Source organism: Bombina bombina, chromosome 7, assembly GCF_027579735.1.
Source record: "Bombina bombina isolate aBomBom1 chromosome 7, aBomBom1.pri, whole genome shotgun sequence".
NCBI lineage: Eukaryota > Metazoa > Chordata > Amphibia > Anura > Bombinatoridae > Bombina > Bombina bombina.
Window position 1 is genome coordinate 416,177,553 of NC_069505.1, and position 20,941 is coordinate 416,198,493.

The following is a 20,941-nucleotide window of genomic DNA, read 5'->3' on the forward strand; positions in this document are numbered from 1 at the left end:
CGTCAGACAAATAGTTATAGAATGTAAATATAAAACTTGAGGACACAGATATATCACTGTAGGTTCATGGGAAGGGTGTGTAAAAGGATAAACCTAAGGAGTCTATACAGTAGTGGTAACATGAGTAAAACCCAGAAGCCTAGGGATTGGTTTACATGGGATGTTTTCATGCAGTTTTTAAGTGGGTACAAATTAGGGGAGACAGGGCTAGATACTCTGAGGAAAACTAGAACCTCGTATGAGTTGATGAAAAAGTGGTTACCATATAGATGACACAGCTAAGGGTGTCACATACAGATTCAAACCCATAGTTATTATATTAGTAGACTCCTATCCATTAGTTAAATATTATTTCTTATGAGATGACTTATAGTAATATAGATACAAAACAGACCCCATCGAGGGTTTAATATACGTGTATCAACTTGTAAACAAACTGGCTGTATCTACTAAAAATCAAAGGGAACTACAGTAATCTATTGTGTAATAGCACTTAATCTATTCCAAGTCTCGCATTCGAGATTGTTAGGCCCTAGAAAGAGAGATGTAACTGGGTCAGCTAAAGTTATCCCCATGAGGATCATTAGAGCAGACTGCGCCGCTAAGACACGTAGTTGTGTAACAATGAGGGGGGTGCAGAGAGAGTTCTAAGGGACAATAGGATCACATATTTTCTTGTCTCTGAATTTATATCTGCGTGGCAAGGGATTGCGTAGAAGAAAGGCTGTGTGAGGCAGGTTGTGTACATGCTAGGGAGAACATTGTAAAGTAGGCACAATAGATAAGTTAACCTGAGGGAGTTCAGGATTAGTTATGTAAACTAAAGGTATATTGGGGGAAAACACTCCGCACAACTAAGGACTGAGATTAAAATTAAGCTGGGAGCTAGATAATGGTGCTTAGGGAAGCTAATGGAATACCACAATGCTAGGCTGAAACACAAAAGCAATCGTTAGCTGAATTTTAATAGCAACTTTAATGCGTACAGAATAAAAACAACTTTAGCTTTAACGTGCTCTTTACCTCAACCTTTGAAAAACTTTTTTTGAAGGCTCTGTCTTAACTTAATGTTGTATTCCTCTGATAGTTTGCCAACTATCCACCAGGCTTTGCATGGCCGGTTGTTCATAATGCGGTTGGGTTTTTTTTATACAGTGAAATAACCCGCAAACTCTGAAGAAATATCTGCCGAGTCTGTATTAAAACCTCTCTCCGACTGATAGTTGTAATTATGGATTTTGGTGTGTTCATTTTAACCGCTTTGGCTGAAAATGTTCCTGCTTTATTACCATATTGGTAAAAGGGCCCCTGTCTATGTGCATTAAACATAACCTCCTGATGGTGAAATGTGTCACATTCTTGTTTCTGGGCATAATATAGTTGTCTGATAGCTGCAGTCAGTCATTAGATATGCGTTATAAGCCTCTGTCAACCGTACTATAAACTAAGTGGAGTTATGTATACGACTTTTATTATTATGGTAAGTGAATGAGCTGATCTGGCCCCACATGACCGCCTTTGACGCATGCCAAAAAAAGACCCATATTGTGTCTTTGCTGTATATTACGCCTATTGCGTCTTAAGGCCCTGTTGGAATTTAATATGACTTGAATTTGTCGAGATTCACCAGGCCCTTTGTGGCGGTCCTTGTGGGGTTGGTTGAAGAAACAACCAAGTGGGGACATGACCTGAGAGTGTCACCTGAGAGATGCCCATCAGGGAGATACTGGAATTCAAAGAGGGCTAGGTCAGAAAATAGTCTATCCTAGATAAGGTGTAGGAGGATTTAGATTAACATGTATAGTCCCTATTGAGGGGATAAAGAGCTTGCCACAAATCCGTTATTCTCAAAGTCATTTTAAATTCTTTAATTTCTAGAAGAATAAACATAATGTTTTCTAGACAAAGGATCTCTGTAACGGTTCATAGGTAGAGCCCGGGCTAGATAAATCACCTCCCAGCAATAAAGGAGCAGATTAGTATTCAGGGTTTTAGCTTGTAATTCCTGTCAGAAGCTGCAACCCATTTGGTCCCTAGATGTTACCCAGGGTGTTTGCAAGGTTAGCTATTGTTATTTGTGCAATTATATATCTATTAAGGGCTCATATAAAGTAACAGGAAGACCCTTCCTCACCAATATTTCCACCCACGTTTTCTGCCCTCTGTCCGAGAGTATAATACCTTTTTCTTTCTTATGACACGGTGAGTCCACAGATCATCCTCAATTACTGTTGGGAATATCACTCCTGGCCAGCAGGAGGAGGCAAAGAGCACCACAGCAGAGCTGTTAAGTATCCCTTCCCACAAAACCCAGTCATTCTCTTTGCCTCTCGTGCAAGGAGGAGGTGAAGTAATTAGGTGTCCTGATTAAGATTCTTCTATCAAGATTTTTTTTATTTTTAAGATGGCAGGATTGCTCTGATCTTCCATCACAATTTGGGTATAGCTGTACTCCACTTTATTCTCTTCAGCAGGGCTGTGGTAGCTTTAAAGCAGTTAGGAACTTGTAAAGTGGGCCTTGCTGCATTTTCCTAATATGTTGCTGCCCTGGTTTAGAAAGCCTGAGTAAGTTTACTCTGTCTTCCTTTTTTACACAGGTCTCTGTGAGGAGCGGCATCCTCTCATACTTTGTAAGTCGTCTGACTGCCGGATGGCTAGAATGCAAGTAAGTGCCTTTTGTTCCTCTGGGGCTAGAAGGCTGGCACTGAAGGGGTTAAGGCTCCCTGCTATTCAATTTGGGACTCAAAATCCTTCAGGGGTAAGGGTTTTTACGGCAGAGAGCAGGGCACTGATGCATGTGTTACAGAGACTAGGGGTTAATATCCTTCAGGGCAGGAAGGAGTTAACCCTCTATTACGGGTTCAGTATTGTTAGCTTTTTATTTTATGTTAAGACAACTATGTTGTATAAAATCCGCATAGTAGGAAGAACTTGTATGGCGATGAGGACATTTTTCAGCTGCCTAGTTTGCAGAGCGAGATTGTCTGCTCTGGGTTCATATGACTTCACAGATCTTTTATTTTTTTTTATTTATTATTGTGAACCGGTTTCGGCTGTGCCATGTAGCGTGAAACACGCTCCATTCTTTGTTTATCTAGGTCTTCGCATTTTTCTTCAGTAGTAATGCAGAGTGGCGCCATTTATTTTTCCTCTGGGTCCGACCAAGTGACCCCACCTTCTTTTCTCAATACGGAACGGCGCCATATTGCAGTAATAACAGTTTTTTTCTGAACAGCGACTTTTTTCAGGTGCAAGCCCAATAGCAAAGGAAGCTAGAGAGGGCTAAGTCACTTTATTATTAAGATTGTGATGTTTTACTTTCCAAAATGTGTGCCCAAAGTCGGTTATCTTCTGTAATTCCACCGCACATTACATTAGAGCGTGTATTAACCAGAGTTGTGACTCTTGTTCCACTGGCATGTTTCAGTAAAAGCATTTGTATGTCTGAGAGCAAGCACGTTATTCTGAACCTTTCCTGCATCATGTCCTACATGTGCATCCGTGCATTATGGGTTTACTCTATCTGTAATCACAATGGGCATTTGTTTATGTTGGATTTTCTTCACCTAAGGAAATTCTATTTTAATTTCTGTGAATAATTTTCCTTTGCTAGTATGGAACAGAGCTCTCACATCATTTTTATTTTTTTTTAATCATATCCGTCTGGTCATCCAGACATTCAAACATAAAGAAGAGAGAGTATTCTCCATAACAAAATCATAGGAAAACAAAAAGAAACATATAGGTCAAATAAAGGAGATAAATCTCCAAATCAAAGTCTAGAGTTGGTAATCATTCTTAAAGTGACAGTGTCAGTTTAAATATTTTAAATAAAAATTATTTTAGCCTCATGTCTCCCTGAATGCTGCTGCTTAGGCTATGCCACAGCTTTCTCCTCAATCGGACAAGCCTTTCTTTCATGTAATTAGCAAGAGTCCATGAGCTAGTGACGTATGGGATATACATTCCTACCAGGAGGGGCAAAGTTTCCCAAACCTCAAAATGCCTATAAATACACCCCTCACCACACCCACAATTCAGTTTTACAAACTTTGCCTCCGATGGAGGTGGTGAAGTAAGTTTGTGCTAGATTCTACGTTGATATGCGCTCCGCAGCAAGTTGGAGCCCGGTTTTCCTCTCAGCGTGCAGTGAATGTCAGAGGGATGTGAGGAGAGTATTGCCTATTTGAATGCAGTGATCTCCTTCTACGGGGTCTATTTCATAGGTTCTCTGTTATCGGTCGTAGAGATTCATCTCTTACCTCCCTTTTCAGATCGACGATATACTCTTATATATACCATTACCTCTGCTGATTCTCGTTTCAGTACTGGTTTGGCTATCTGCTATATGTAGATGAGTGTCCTGGGGTAAGTAAGTCTTATTTTCTGTGACACTCCAAGCTATGGTTGGGCACTTTGTTTATAAAGTTCTAAATATATGTATTCAAACATTTATTTGCCTTGACTCAGAATGTTCAACTTTCCTTATTTTCAGACAGTCAGTTTCATATTTGGGATAATGCATTTTGATTTAACCATTTTTTCTTACCTTAAAATTTGACTTTTTCCCTGTGGGCTGTTAGGCTCGCGGGGGCTGAAAATGCTTCATTTTATTGCGTCATTCTTGGCGCGGACTTTTTTGTCGCAAAAATTCTATTTCCGTTTCCGGCGTCATACGTGTCGCCGGAAGTTGCGTCATTTTTTGACGTTATTTCGCGCCAAAAATGTCGGCGTTCTGGATGTGGCGTCATTTTTGGCGCCAAAAAGCATTTAGGCGCCAAATAATGTGGGCGTCTTATTTGGCGCGAGAAAATATGGGCGTCGCTTTTGTCTCCACATTATTTAAGTCTCATTTTTTATTGCTTCTGGTTGCTAGAAGCTTGTTCTTTGGCATTTTTTCCCATTCCTGAAACTGTCATTTAAGGAATTTGATCAATTTTGCTTTATATATATGTTGTTTTTTCTCTTACATATTGCAAGATGTCTCACGTTGCATCTGAGTCAGAAGATACTACAGGAAAATCGCTGTCAAGTGCTGAATCTACCAAAGCTAAGTGTATCTGCTGTAAACTTTTGGTAGCTATTTCTCCAGCTGTTGTTTGTATTGATTGTCATGACAAACTTGTTAAAGCAGATAATATTTCCTTTAGTAAAGTACCATTGCCTGTTGCAGTTCCCTCAACATCTAAGGTGCAGAATGTTCCTGATAATATAAGAGATTTTGTTTCTGAATCCATAAAGAAGGCTATGTCTGTTATTTCTCCTTCTAGTAAACATAAAAAATCTTTTAAAACTTCTCTCCCTACAGATGAATTTTTAAATGAACATCATCATTCTGATTCTGATGACTCCTCTGGTTCAGAGGATTCTGTCTCTGAGGTTGATGCTGATAAATCTTCATATTTATTTAAAATGGAATTTATTCGTTCTTTACTTAAAGAAGTTCTAATTGCTTTAGAAATAGAGGATTCTGGTCCTCTTGATACTAATTCTAAACGTTTGGATAAGGTATTTAAAGCTCCTGTGGTTATTCCAGAAGTTTTTCCTGTTCCTAATGCTATTTCTGCAGTAATTTCCAAAGAATGGGATAAATTGGGTAATTCATTTACTCCTTCTAAACGTTTTAAGCATTTATATCCTGTGCCGTCTGACAGATTAGAATTTTGGGACAAAATCCCTAAGGTTGATGGGGCTATTTCTACCCTTGCTAAACGTACTACTATTCCTACGTCAGATGGTACTTCGTTTAAGGATCCTCTAGATAGGAAAATTGAGTCCTTTCTAAGAAAAGCTTATCTGTGTTCAGGTAATCTTCTTAGACCTGCTATATCTTTGGCTGATGTTGCTGCAGCTTCAACTTTTTGGTTGGAAACTTTAGCGCAACAAGTAACACATCGTGATTCTCATGACATTATTATTCTTCTTCAGCATGCTAATAATTTTATCTGTGATGCCATTTTTGATATTATCAGAGTTGATGTCAGGTTTATGTCTCTAGCTATTTTAGCTAGAAGAGCTTTATGGCTTAAAACTTGGAATGCTGATATGGCTTCTAAATCTACTTTACTTTCTATTTCTTTCCAGGGTAACAAATTATTTGGTTCTCAGTTGGATTCCATCATTTCAACTGTTACTGGTGGGAAAGGAACTTTTTTACCACAGGATAAAAAATCTAAAGGTAAAAGCAAGGCTGATAATCGTTTTCGTTCCTTTCGTTTCAACAAAGAACAAAAGCCTGATCCTTCATCCTCAGGAGCAGTTTCAGTTTGGAAACCATCTCCAGTCTGGAATAAATCCAAGCCAGCTAGAAAGGCAAAGCCTGCTTCTAAGTCCACATGAAGGTGCGGCCCTCATTCCAGCTCAGCTGGTAGGGGGCAGGTTACGTTTTTTCAAGGAAATTTGGATCAATTCTGTTCACAATCTTTGGATTCAGAACATTGTTTCAGAAGGGTACAGAATTGGTTTCAAGATGAGACCTCCTGCAAAGAGATTTTTTCTTTCCCGTGTCCCAGTAAATCCAGTAAAAGCTCAAGCATTTCTGAAATGTGTTTCAGATCTAGAGTTGACTGGAGTAATTATGCCAGTTCCAGTTCAGGAACAGGGGATGGGGTTTTATTCAAATCTCTTCATTGTACCGAAGAAGGAGAATTCCTTCAGACCAGTTCTGGATCTAAAAATATTGAATCGTTATGTAAGGATACCAACGTTCAAAATGGTAACTGTAAGGACTATCTTGCCTTTTGTTCAGCAAGGGAATTATATGTCCACAATAGATTTACAGGATGCATATCTGCATATTCCGATTCATCCAGATCATCATCAGTTCCTGAGATTCTCTTTTCTGGACAAGCATTACCAGTTTGTGGCTCTGCCGTTTGGCCTAGCTACAGCTCCAAGAATTTTTACAAAGGTTCTCGGTGCCCTTCTGTCTGTAATCAGAGAACAGGGTATTGTGGTATTTCCTTATTTGGACGATATCTTGGTACTTGCTCAGTCTTTACATTTAGCAGAATCTCATACGAATCGACTTGTGTTGTTTCTTCAAGATCATGGTTGGAGGATCAATTTACCAAAAAGTTCTTTGATTCCTCAGACAAGGGTAACCTTTCTGGGTTTCCAGATGGATTCAGTGTCCATGACTCTGTCTTTAACAGACAAGAGACGTCTAAAATTGATTGCAGCTTGTCGAAACCTTCAGTCACAATCATTCCCTTTGGTAGCCTTATGCATGGAAATTCTAGGTCTTATGACTGCTGCATCGGACGCGATCCCCTTTGCTCGTTTTCACATGCGACCTCTTCAGCTCTGTATGCTGAAGCAATGGTGCAAGGATTACACGAAGATATCTCAAACAATATCTTTAAAACCGATTGTTCGACACTCTCTAACATGGTGGACAGATCACCATCGTTTAATTCAGGGGGCTTCTTTTGTGCTTCCGACCTGGACTGTAATTTCAACAGATGCAAGTCTCACGGGTTGGGGAGCTGTGTGGGGATCTCTGACGGCACAGGGAGTTTGGGAATCTCAGGAGGTGAGATTACCTATCAATATCTTGGAACTCCGTGCAATTTTCAGAGCTCTTCAGTTTTGGCCTCTTCTGAAGAGAGAATCGTTCATTTGTTTTCAGACAGACAATGTCACAACTGTGGCATACATCAATCATCAAGGAGGGACTCACAGTCCTCTGGCTATGAAAGAAGTATCTCGAATTTTGGTTTGGCCGGAATCCAGCTCCTGTCTAATCTCTGCGGTTCATATCCCAGGTGTAGACAATTGGGAAGCGGATTATCTCAGTCGCCAAACGTTGCATCCGGGCGAATGGTCTCTTCACCCAGAGGTATTTCTTCACATTGTTCAAATGTGGGAATTTCCAGAAATAGATCTGATGGCGTCCCATCTAAACAAGAAACTTCCCAGGTATCTGTCCAGATCCCGGGATCCTCAGGCGGAGGCAGTGGATGCATTATCACTTCCTTGGAAGTATCATCCTGCCTATATCTTTCCGCCTCTAGTTCTTCTTCCAAGAGTAATCTCCAAGATTCTGAAGGAATGCTCGTTTGTTCTGCTGGTAGCTCCGGCATGGCCTCACAGGTTTTGGTATGCGGATCTTGTCCGGATGGCCTCTTGCCAACCGTGGACTCTTCCGTTAAGACCAGACCTTCTGTCACAAGGTCCTTTTTTCCATCAGGATCTGAAATCCTTAAATTTAAAGGTATGGAGATTGAACGCTTGATTCTTGGTCAAAGAGGTTTCTCTGACTCCGTGATTAATACTATGTTACAGGCTCGTAAATCTGTATCTCGAGAGATATATTATAGAGTCTGGAAGACTTATATTTCTTGGTGTCTTTCTCATCATTTTTCTTGGCATTCTTTTAGAATACCGAGAATTTTACAGTTTCTTCAGGATGGTTTAGATAAGGGTTTGTCCGCAAGTTCTTTGAAAGGACAAATCTCTGCTCTTTCTGTTCTTTTTCACAGAAAGATTGCTATTCTTCCTGATATTCATTGTTTTGTACAAGCTTTGGTTCGTATAAAACCTGTCATTAAGTCAATTTCTCCTCCTTGGAGTTTGAATTTGGTTCTGGGAGCTCTTCAAGCTCCTCCGTTTGAACCTATGCATTCATTGGACATTAAATTACTTTCTTGGAAAGTTTTGTTCCTTTTGGCCATCTCTTCTGCCAGAAGAGTTTCTGAATTATCTGCTCTTTCTTGTGAGTCTCCTTTTCTGATTTTTCATCAGGATAAGGCGGTGTTGCGAACTTCTTTTGAATTTTTACCTAAAGTTGTGAATTCCAACAACATTAGTAGAGAAATTGTGGTTCCTTCATTATGTCCTAATCCTAAGAATTCTAAGGAGAAATCGTTGCATTCTTTGGATGTTGTTAGAGCGTTGAAATATTATGTTGAAGCTACGAAATCTTTCCGTAAGACTTCTAGTCTATTTGTTATCTTTTCCGGTTCTAGAAAAGGCCAGAAAGCTTCTGCCATTTCTTTGGCATCTTGGTTGAAATCTTTAATTCATCTTACCTATGTTGAGTCGGGTAAAATTCCGCCTCAGAGAATTACAGCTCATTCTACTAGGTCAGTTTCTACTTCCTGGGCGTTTAGGAATGAAGCTTCGGTTGACCAGATCTGCAAAGCAGCAACTTGGTCCTCTTTGCATACTTTTACTAAATTCTACCATTTTGATGTATTTTCTTCTTCTGAAGCAGTTTTTGGTAGAAAAGTACTTCAGGCAGCGGTTTCAGTTTGAATCTTCTGCTTATGTTTTTCGTTAAACTTTATTTTGGGTGTGGACTTTTTTCAGCAGGAATTGGCTGTCTTTATTTTATCCCTCCCTCTCTAGTGACTCTTGTGTGGAAAGATCCACATCTTGGGTAGTCATTATCCCATACGTCACTAGCTCATGGACTCTTGCTAATTACATGAAAGAAAACATAATTTATGTAAGAACTTACCTGATAAATTCATTTCTTTCATATTAGCAAGAGTCCATGAGGCCCGCCCTTTTTTTGTGGTGGTTATGATTTTGTATAAAGCACAATTATTCCAATTCCTTATTTTATATGCTTTCGCACTTTTTTATCACCCCACTTCTTGGCTATTCGTTAAACTGAATTGTGGGTGTGGTGAGGGGTGTATTTATAGGCATTTTGAGGTTTGGGAAACTTTGCTCCTCCTGGTAGGAATGTATATCCCATACGTCACTAGCTCATGGACTCTTGCTAATATGAAAGAAATGAATTTATCAGGTAAGTTCTTACATAAATTATGTTTTTTTATGGAGTCACATGCAGTGCCCTGCGGTTTATCTCAATCTCCTGGAGGAGTTATTTGCATGCAGAATTGTCTGCCCAGGTGTCTTTTGGCATCTGTGGCTTTATCTGCTTTTCCTATCTTTAAGGGTTTCTGCTCCGCTTGTGGCTGCTACACATTTTGTCCTTCTTATAGTTTTATGAGCAGGATAGTCGGTAGCATCTGAGGGTTAAACCTCCGATTTGGACAGTGTAATTCCTTCATCTGGTACTGAAGTAGTTCTCTTCAGATTCAAGCCGGAAATCCTTTTTGTTTAGGAGGGGTTGGCTACTTCGTAAACTTCGACTCTCCTGTCGTCGTCGTCCTCTAGAATCTAGTGAATTTTATATTTACTAGGATTTATTTGTAAACATTTTCCGGTTTTTTACTTTATTAAGAGAGTTTTCTTAGAGATGGGGGATGTCAAGGATTACCCCTTCACCTGTCTGTAATAGCTGTCTCCTTTTAATATCATGGTGCAGCCATTGCTATTCTGGTTAGAGACCTTCAATCCTTAGGATAGGGGTTCGTTTACAAACTTTTATGGACAAGTGCAGCTTCTTTTTGGAAAACTTTGTTTGATTCCATTTTGGAGGACTCCATAAGGAGATTAATAACAGAAAGGCTGTTAGACCAATATTTTTTTTCTGTTGCTGCTTTTCGTTCCTTTGTACTTCAGGAGAAGTCTTTCCCTTTGTTTTCCAAGCAGGAGCAGTCCAAGTTCTCTTGGATATCCAGTCAGTCTTGGATGAAGGGGAAGTTAAGTAAAGAAAACTGCAGCTAACTATCATTCAGCATGAAGGTTCGCTCCAGAACAGTATTGGATCCTGTGGGGGGCAGTCTCTCAGTTTTTTCTCTTGCCTAGATACTAGATGTCCTAGATCCCTAAGGGGCTGTAGGTATATAGTGTCCCAAGGTTACGAATTCTCCTTTCCAGGAGTAGGTTCTTCCTCTCATGTTTCTTTGTAGCCCAGATAAAGAGAGAGGCGTTCTTGAAATGTGTTCAGAATCTTCCTCCCTTGGAGGGATTGTTACAGTTTAGGAACAGAATCTAGTTTCTTTTCCATTCTGTCCCAACTACCTTTCGTCCTAATTTAGGCATGAAATGTTTAAATATGTTTCTCGGAGTACCGTCTTTCAAGATGGAGACTCTTCGCTCCATTCTTCCTTGGTGCTAGAGGGTCAGTTTATAACGGCCTTAGATCTAAAGGATGCGTATCCTCAGTTTCCCATTCAAAGGGATCATCTCAGATTTCTGAGTTTTGCTTTCCGGCTGAATTTTTTTCAGTTTGTGGGCCAATAATGGCTTTGCACAAGCTCCCAGAGTTTTCTTAAAATTCTGGACCGCTATCGGTTCCGTGATTGCAGTGACGTCCTAATGGTCCAGTCACCATATTTCGACAAACAAGATCTCATTGGAGGTTTTTCGTTTTTTCTTTGTTCCACGGATGGAAGTGGATATGGAAAGAGCTCCCTTGTCCCAGCTGCATGGGTATTCTACTTAGGAATTATTGTTGATCCTTTCAAGGAAGTTTTTTCTGTCGGAGGTCAAGAAAGCCAAATTCCTTCCTCTTGTCTCCTTCTGTCCACTGTTTGACCTCAGTGACTCAGTGCCAGATTCCGTTTGAGAGCTCAGCAGTTCTGCATGCTCAGTCAGTGGAATGGGGATTATCCGGATGTCTTGGAGTATCTAGATCTATCTGCGGTCACCAGCCTGCTGGGCTGGGGAAGTGTCTGGGACTCGAGAACTCGCCGGGGAATTAGCTCAAATGGTAGAGTGCTCGCTTATCATGCGAGATGTAGAGGGTTCGCTGCCCGCATTATAACGCAGGGACTTTGGTCCTGGGAGAAGTTTGCTCTCCCCTTCATTTTTGAGGCTGATAGTGACTTTCAATGCTCTGATGGTTTAACCTCAGTTGTTTTTAGCCCATATTCTCGGGTAAAATACAGACAACATAGCCTTTGTGACTTTCATCACCTTCTAAGGAGGAACTTTAGTTCCTTAGTCACGTAGGAAGTGTTTCAGATTTTTCTCTTGTTAAGTGTATCCAGTCCACGGATCATCCATTACTTGTGGGATATTCTCCTTCCCAACAGGAAGTTGCAAGAGGATCACCCACAGCAGAGCTGCTATATAGCTCCTCCCCTCACTGCCATATCCAGTCATTCTCTTGCAACTCTCAACTAAGATGGAGGTCGTAAGAGGACTGTGGTGTTTTATACTTAGTTTATTTCTTCAATCAAAAGTTTGTTATTTCTTTCATGTAATTAGCAAGAGTCCATGAGCTAGTGACGTATGGGATATACATTCCTACCAGGAGGGGCAAAGTTTCCCAAACCTCAAAATGCCTATAAATACACCCCTCACCACACCCACAATTCAGTTTTACAAACTTTGCCTCCGATGGAGGTGGTGAAGTAAGTTTGTGCTAGATTCTACGTTGATATGCGCTCCGCAGCAAGTTGGAGCCCGGTTTTCCTCTCAGCGTGCAGTGAATGTCAGAGGGATGTGAGGAGAGTATTGCCTATTTGAATGCAGTGATCTCCTTCTAAGGGGTCTATTTCATAGGTTCTCTGTTATCGGTCGTAGAGATTCATCTCTTACCTCCCTTTTCAGATCGACGATATACTCTTATATATACCATTACCTCTGCTGATTCTCGTTTCAGTACTGGTTTGGCTATCTGCTATATGTGGATGAGTGTCCTGGGGTAAGTAAGTCTTATTTTCTGTGACACTCCAAGCTATGGTTGGGCACTTTGTTTATAAAGTTCTAAATATATGTATTCAAACATTTATTTGCCTTGACTCAGAATGTTCAACTTTCCTTATTTTCAGACAGTCAGTTTCATATTTGGGATAATGCATTTTGATTTGACCATTTTTTCTTACCTTAAAATTTGACTTTTTCCCTGTGGGCTGTTAGGCTCGCGGGGGCTGAAAATGCTTCATTTTATTGCGTCATTCTTGGCGCGGACTTTTTTGGCGCAAAAATTCTATTTCCGTTTCCGGCGTCATACGTGTCGCCGGAAGTTGCGTCATTCTTTGACGTTATTTCGCGCCAAAAATGTTGGCGTTCCGGATGTCATTTTTGGCGCCAAAAAGCATTTAGGCGCCAAATAATGTGGGCGTCTTATTTGGCGCGAAAAAATATGGGCGTCACTTTTGTCTCCACATTATTTAAGTCTCATTTTTTATTGCTTCTGGTTGCTAGAAGCTTGTTCTTTGGCATTCTTTCCCATTCCTGAAACTGTCATTTAAGGAATTTGATCAATTTTGCTTTATATGTTGTTTTTTCTCTTACATATTGCAAGATGTCTCACGTTGCATCTGAGCCAGAAGATACTACAGGAAAATCGCTGTCAAGTGCTGAATCTACCAAAGCTAAGTGTATCTGCTGTAAACTTTTGGTAGCTATTTCTCCAGCTGTTGTTTGTATTGATTGTCATGACAAACTTGTTAAAGCAGATAATATTTCCTTTAGTAAAGTACCATTGCCTGTTGCAGTTCCCTCAACATCTAAGGTGCAGAATGTTCCTGATAATATAAGAGATTTTGTTTCTGAATCCATAAAGAAGGCTATGTCTGTTATTTCTCCTTCTAGTAAACGTAAAAAATCTTTTAAAACTTCTCTCCCTACAGATGAATTTTTAAATGAACATCATCATTCTGATTCTGATGACTCCTCTGGTTCAGAGGATTCTGTCTCTGAGGTTGATGCTGATAAATCTTCATATTTATTTAAAATGGAATTTATTCGTTCTTTACTTAAAGAAGTCCTAATTGCTTTAGAAATTGAGGATTCTGGTCCTCTTGATACTAATTCTAAACGTTTAGATAAGGTATTTAAAGCTCCTGTGGTTATTCCAGAAGTTTTTCCTGTTCCTAATGCTATTTCTGCAGTAATTTCCAAAGAATGGGATAATTTGGGTAATTCATTTACTCCTTCTAAACGTTTTAAGCAATTATATCCTGTGCCGTCTGACAGATTAGAATTTTGGGACAAGATCCCTAAAGTTGATGGGGCTATTTCTACCCTTGCTAAACGTACTACTATTCCTACGTCAGATGGTACTTCGTTTAAGGATCCTCTAGATAGGAAAATGGAGTCCTTTCTAAGAAAAGCTTATCTGTGTTCAGGTAATCTTCTTAGACCTGCTATATCTTTGGCTGATGTTGCTGCAGCTTCAACTTTTTGGTTGGAAACTTTAGCGCAACAAGTAACACATCGTGATTCTCATGATATTATTATTCTTCTTCAGCATGCTAATAATTTTATCTGTGATGCCATTTTTGATATTATCAGAGTTGATGTCAGGTTTATGTCTCTAGCTATTTTAGCTAGAAGAGCTTTATGGCTTAAAACTTGGAATGCTGATATGGCTTCTAAATCAACTTTACTTTCCATTTCTTTCCAGGGTAACAAATTATTTGGTTCTCAGTTGGATTCCATTATTTCAACTGTTACTGGTGGGAAAGGAACTTTTTTACCACAGGATAAAAAATCTAAAGGTAAAAACAGGGCTAATAATCGTTTTCGTTCCTTTCGTTTCAACAAAGAACAAAAGCCTGATCCTTCATCCTCAGGAGCAGTTTCAGTTTGGAGACCATCTCCAGTCTGGAATAAATCCAAGCCAGCTAGAAAGGCAAAGCCTGCTTCTGAGTCCACATGAAGGTGCGGCCCTCATTCCAGCTCAGCTGGTAGGGGGCAGGTTACGTTTTTTCAAGGAAATTTGGATCAATTCTGTTCACAATCTTTGGATTCAGAGCATTGTTTCAGAAGGGTACAGAATTGGTTTCAAGTTGAGACCTCCTGCAAAGAGATTTTTTCTTTCCCGTGTCCCAGTAAATCCAGTAAAAGCTCAAGCATTTCTGAAATGTGTTTCAGATCTAGAGTTGACTGGAGTAATTATGCCAGTTCCAGTTCCGGAACAGGGGATGGGGTTTTATTCAAATCTCTTCATTGTACCAAAGAAGGAGAATTCTTTCAGACCAGTTCTGGATCTAAAAATATTGAATCGTTATGTAAGGATACCAACGTTCAAGATGGTAACTGTAAGGACTATCTTACCTTTTGTTCAGCAAGGGAATTATATGTCCACGATAGATTTACAGGATGCATATCTGCATATTCCGATTCATCCAGATCATTATCAGTTCCTGAGATTCTCGTTTCTGGACAAGCATTACCAATTTGTGGCTCTGCCGTTTGGCCTAGCTACAGCTCCAAGAATTTTTACAAAGGTTCTCGGTGCCCTGCTGTCTGTAATCAGAGAACAGGGTATTGTGGTATTTCCTTATTTGGACGATATCTTGGTACTTGCTCAGTCTTTACATTTAGCAGAATCTCATACGAATCGACTTGTGTTGTTTCTTCAAGATCATGGTTGGAGGATCAATTTACCAAAAAGTTCTTTGATTCCTCAGACAAGGGTAACCTTTCTGGGTTTCCAGATGGATTCAGTGTCCATGACTCTGTCTTTAACAGACAAGAGACGTCTAAAGTTGATTACAGCTTGTCGAAACCTTCAGTCACAATCATTCCCTTCGGTAGCCTTATGCATGGAAATTCTAGGTCTTATGACTGCTGCATCGGACGCGATCCCCTTTGCTCGTTTTCACATGCGACCTCTTCAGCTCTGTATGCTGAAGCAATGGTGCAAGGATTACACGAAGATATCTCAATTAATATCTTTAAAACCGATTGTTCGACACTCTCTAACATGGTGGACAGATCACCATCGTTTAATTCAGGGGGCTTCTTTTGTGCTTCCGACCTGGACTGTAATTTCAACAGATGCAAGTCTCACAGGTTGGGGAGCTGTGTGGGGATCTCTGACGGCACAAGGAGTTTGGGAATCTCAGGAGGTGAGATTACCGATCAATATTTTGGAACTCCGTGCAATTTTCAGAGCTCTTCAGTTTTGGCCTCTTCTGAAGAGAGAATCGTTCATTTGTTTTCAGACAGACAATGTCACAACTGTGGCATACATCAATCATCAAGGAGGGACTCACAGTCCTCTGGCTATGAAAGAAGTATCTCGAATCTTGGTTTGGGCGGAATCCAGCTCCTGTCTAATCTCTGCGGTTCATATCCCAGGTGTAGACAATTGGGAAGCGGATTATCTCAGTCGCCAAACGTTGCATCCGGGCGAATGGTCTCTTCACCCAGAGGTATTTCTTCAGATTGTTCAAATGTGGGAACTTCCAGAAATAGATCTGATGGCGTCCCATCTAAACAAGAAACTTCCCAGGTATCTGTCCAGATCCCGGGATCCTCAGGCGGAGGCAGTGGATGCATTATCACTTCCTTGGAAGTATCATCCTGCCTATATCTTTCCGCCTCTAGTTCTTCTTCCAAGAGTAATCTCCAAGATTCTGAAGGATTGCTCGTTTGTTCTGCTGGTAGCTCCGGCATGGCCTCACAGGTTTTGGTATGCGGATCTTGTCCGGATGGCCTCTTGCCAACCGTGGACTCTTCCGTTAAGACCAGACCTTCTGTCACAAGGCCCTTTTTTCCATCAGGATCTGAAATCCTTAAATTTAAAGGTATGGAGATTGAACGCTTGATTCTTGGTCAAAGAGGTTTCTCTGACTCCGTGATTAATACTATGTTACAGGCTCGTAAATCTGTATCTCGAGAGATATATTATAGAGTCTGGAAGACTTATATTTCTTGGTGTCTTTCTCATCATTTTTCTTGGCATTCTTTTAGAATACCGAGAATTTTACAGTTTCTTCAGGATGGTTTAGATAAGGGTTTGTCCGCAAGTTCTTTGAAAGGACAAATCTCTGCTCTTTCTGTTCTTTTTCACAGAAAGATTGCTATTCTTCCTGATATTCATTGTTTTGTACAAGCTTTGGTTCGTATAAAACCTGTCATTAAGTCAATTTCTCCTCCTTGGAGTTTGAATTTGGTTCTGGGAGCTCTTCAAGCTCCTCCGTTTGAACCTATGCATTCATTGGACATTAAATTACTTTCTTGGAAAGTTTTGTTCCTTTTGGCCATCTCTTCTGCTAGAAGAGTTTCTGAATTATCTGCTCTTTCTTGTGAGTCTCCTTTTCTGATTTTTCATCAGGATAAGGCGGTGTTGCGAACTTCTTTTGAATTTTTACCTAAAGTTGTGAATTCCAACAACATTAGTAGAGAAATTGTGGTTCCTTCATTATGTCCTAATCCTAAGAATTCTAAGGAGAAATCGTTGCATTCTTTGGATGTTGTTAGAGCTTTGAAATATTATGTTGAAGCTACGAAATCTTTCCGTAAGACTTCTAGTCTATTTGTTATCTTTTCCGGTTCTAGGAAAGGCCAGAAAGCTTCTGCCATTTCTTTGGCATCTTGGTTGAAATCTTTAATTCATCTTGCCTATGTTGAGTCGGGTAAAATTCCGCCTCAGAGAATTACAGCTCATTCTACTAGGTCAGTATCTACTTCCTGGGCGTTTAGGAATGAAGCTTCGGTTGACCAGATCTGCAAAGCAGCAACTTGGTCCTCTTTGCATACTTTTACTAAATTCTACCATTTTGATGTATTTTCTTCTTCTGAAGCAGTTTTTGGTAGAAAAGTACTTCAGGCAGCGGTTTCAGTTTGAATCTTCTGCTTATGTTTTTCGTTAAACTTTATTTTGGGTGTGGATTATTTTCAGCAGGAATTGGCTGTCTTTATTTTATCCCTCCCTCTCTAGTGACTCTTGTGTGGAAAGATCCACATCTTGGGTAGTCATTATCCCATACGTCACTAGCTCATGGACTCTTGCTAATTACATGAAAGAAAACATAATTTATGTAAGAACTTACCTGATAAATTCATTTCTTTCATATTAGCAAGAGTCCATGAGGCCCGCCCTTTTTTTGTGGTGGTTATGATTTTGTATAAAGCACAATTATTCCAATTCCTTATTTTATATGCTTTCGCACTTTTTTATCACCCCACTTCTTGGCTATTCGTTAAACTGAATTGTGGGTGTGGTGAGGGGTGTATTTATAGGCATTTTGAGGTTTGGGAAACTTTGCCCCTCCTGGTAGGAATGTATATCCCATACGTCACTAGCTCATGGACTCTTGCTAATATGAAAGAAATGAATTTATCAGGTAAGTTCTTACATAAATTATGTTTTTTAAATGGTACCGGAGTGTACTGTTTATCTCAGGCAGTACAGGGAGTGCAGAATTATTAGGCAAGTTGTATTTTTGAGGATTAATTTTATTATTGAACAACAACCATGTTCTCAATGAACCCAAAAAACTCATTAATATCAAAGCTGAATAGTTTTGGAAGTAGTTTTTAGTTTGTTTTTAGTTATAGCTATTTTAGGGGGATATCTGTGTGTGCAGGTGACTATTACTGTGCATAATTATTAGGCAACTTAACAAAAAACAAATATATACCCATTTCAATTATTTATTTTTACCAGTGAAACCAATATAGCATCTCAACATTCACAAATATACTTTTCTGACATTCAAAAACAAATCAGTGACCAATATAGCCACCTTTCTTTGCAAGGACACTCAAAAGCCTGCCATCCATGGATTCTGTCAGTGTTTTGATCTGTTCACCATCAACATTGCGTGCAGCAGCAACCACAGCCTCCCAGACACTGTTTAGAGAGGTGTACTGTTTTCCCTCCTTGTAAATCTCACATTTGATGATGGACCACAGGTTCTCAATGGGGTTCAGATCAGGTGAACAAGGAGGCCATGTCATTAGATTTTCTTCTTTTATACCCTTTCTTGCCAGCCACGCTGTGGAGTACTTGGACGCGTGTGATGGAGCATTGTCCTGCATAAAAATAATTTTTTTCTTGAAGGATGCAGACTTCTTCCTGTACCACTGCTTGAAGAAGGTGTCTTCCAGAAACTGGCAGTAGGACTGGGAGTTGAGCTTGACTCCATCCTCAACCCGAAAAGGCCCCACAAGCTCATCTTTGATGATACCAGCCCAAACCAGTACTCCACCTCCACCTTGCTGGCGTTTGAGTCGGACTGGAGCTCTCTGCCCTTTACCAATCCAGCCACGGGCCCATCCATCTGGCCCATCAAGACTCACTCTCATTTCATCAGTCCATAAAACCTTAGAAAAATCAGTCTTGAGATATTTCTTGGCCCAGTCTTGACGTTTCAGCTTGTGTGTCTTGTTCAGTGGTGGTCGTCTTTCAGCCTTTCTTACCTTGGCCATGTCTCTGAGTATTGCACACCTTGTGCTTTTGGGCACTCCAGTGATGTTGCAGCTCTGAAATATGGCCAAACTGGTGGCAAGTGGCATCTTGGCAGCTGCACGCTTGACTTTTCTCAGTTCATGGGCAGTTATTTTGCGCCTTGGTTTTTCCACACGCTTCTTGCGACCCTGTTGACTATTTTGAATGAAACGCATGATTGTTCGATGATCACGCTTCAGAAGCTTTGCAATTTTAAGAGTGCTGCATCCCTCTGCAAGATATCTCACTATTTTTGACTTTTCTGAGCCTGTCAAGTCCTTCTTTTGACCCATTTTGCCAAAGGAAAGGAAGTTGCCTAATAATTATGCACACCTGATATAGGGTGTTGATGTCATTAGACCACACCCCTTCTCATTACAGAGATGCACATCACCTAATATGCTTAATTGGTAGTAGGCTTTCGAGCCTATACAGCTTGGAGTAAGACAACATGCATAAAGAGGATGATGTGGTCAAAATACTCATTTGCCTAATAATTCTGCACTCCCTGTATTTAGAAGAAGAATCTGCCTGCGTTTTCTATGATCTTAGCAGAAGTAACTAAGATCCTTTGCTGTTCTCACATATTCTGAGGAGTGAGGTAACTTCAGAGGGGGAATAGCGTGCAGGTTTTCCTGCAATAAGGTATGTGCAGTTAAAATACTTTTCTAGGGATGGAATTTGCTAAAAAATGCTGCTGATACCGAAGTAATGTAAGTAAAGCCTTAAATGCAGTGATAGCGACTGGTATCAGGCTTATTAATAGAGATACATACTCTTATAAAAGTGTATTTTAAAACGTTTGCTGGCATGTTTAATCATTTTTTACATATGTTTGGTGATAAAACTTATTGGGGCCTAGTTTTTTCCACATGGCTGGCTTGAATTTTGCCTAGAAACAGTTCCCTGAGGCTTCCCACTGTTGTAATATGAGTGGGAGGGGCCTATTTTGGCATTTTTTTGCACAGCAAAAATTACAGACACAGACATCCAGCTTCTTCCTGCATGATCCAGGACTTCTCTGAAGGGCTCAAAAGGCTTCAAAAGTCGTATTGAGGGAGGTAAAAAGCCACAGTAGAGCTGTGGCAGTTGTTGTGACTGTTTAAAAAACGTTTTTGTCATTTGTTATTCCGTTTTTGGTATTAAGGGGTTAATCATCCATTTGCAAGTGGGTGCAATGCTCTGCTAACTTATTACATACACTGTAAAAATTTCGTTAGGGTAACTGCATTTTTTCACTGTTATTTCAAAATTTGGGAAAATTTGTGTTTCTTAAAGGCGCAGTAACGTTTTTTATATTGCTTGTAAACTTGTTTTAAAGTGTTTTCCAAGCTTGCTAGTCTCATTGCTAGTCTGTTTAAACACGTCTGACACAGAGGAACCTACTTGTTCATTATGTTTGAAAGCCATGGTGGAGCCCCATAGGAGAATGTGTACTAAATGTATTGATTTCACCTTAAACAGTAAAGATCAGTCTTTATCTATAAAAGAATTATCACCAGAGGGTTCTGTCGAGGGGGAAGTTATGCCGACTAACTCTCCCCACGTGTCAGACCCTTCGCCTCCTGCTCAGGGGACGCACGCTAATATGGCGCCAATTACATCAGGGACGCCCATAGCGATTACCTTGCAGGACATGGCTGCAATCATGAATAATACCCTGTCAGAGGTATTATCTAGATTGCCTGAATTAAGAGGCAAGCGCGATAGCTCTGGGGTTAGGAGAGATACAGAGCGCGCAAATGCTGTTAGAGCCATGTCTGATACTGCGTCACAGTATGCAGAACATGAGGACGGAGAGCTTCAGTCTGTGGGTGACATCTCTGACTCGGGGAAACCTGATTCAGAGATTTCTAATTTTAAATTTAAGCTTGAGAACCTCTGTGTATTGCTTGGGGAGGTATTAGCTGCTCTGAATGACTGTAACACAGTTGCAATTCCAGA

General features: G+C 40.2%; 1 protein-coding gene across 1 annotated transcript in view; it reads left to right on the plus strand.

Annotated features, from left to right (window-relative positions):
• ZC3H7B (zinc finger CCCH-type containing 7B) overlaps positions 1-20,941 on the plus strand; it is a 224,609-nt gene that overhangs the window by 88,263 nt on the left and 115,405 nt on the right. The window lies entirely within an intron of this gene.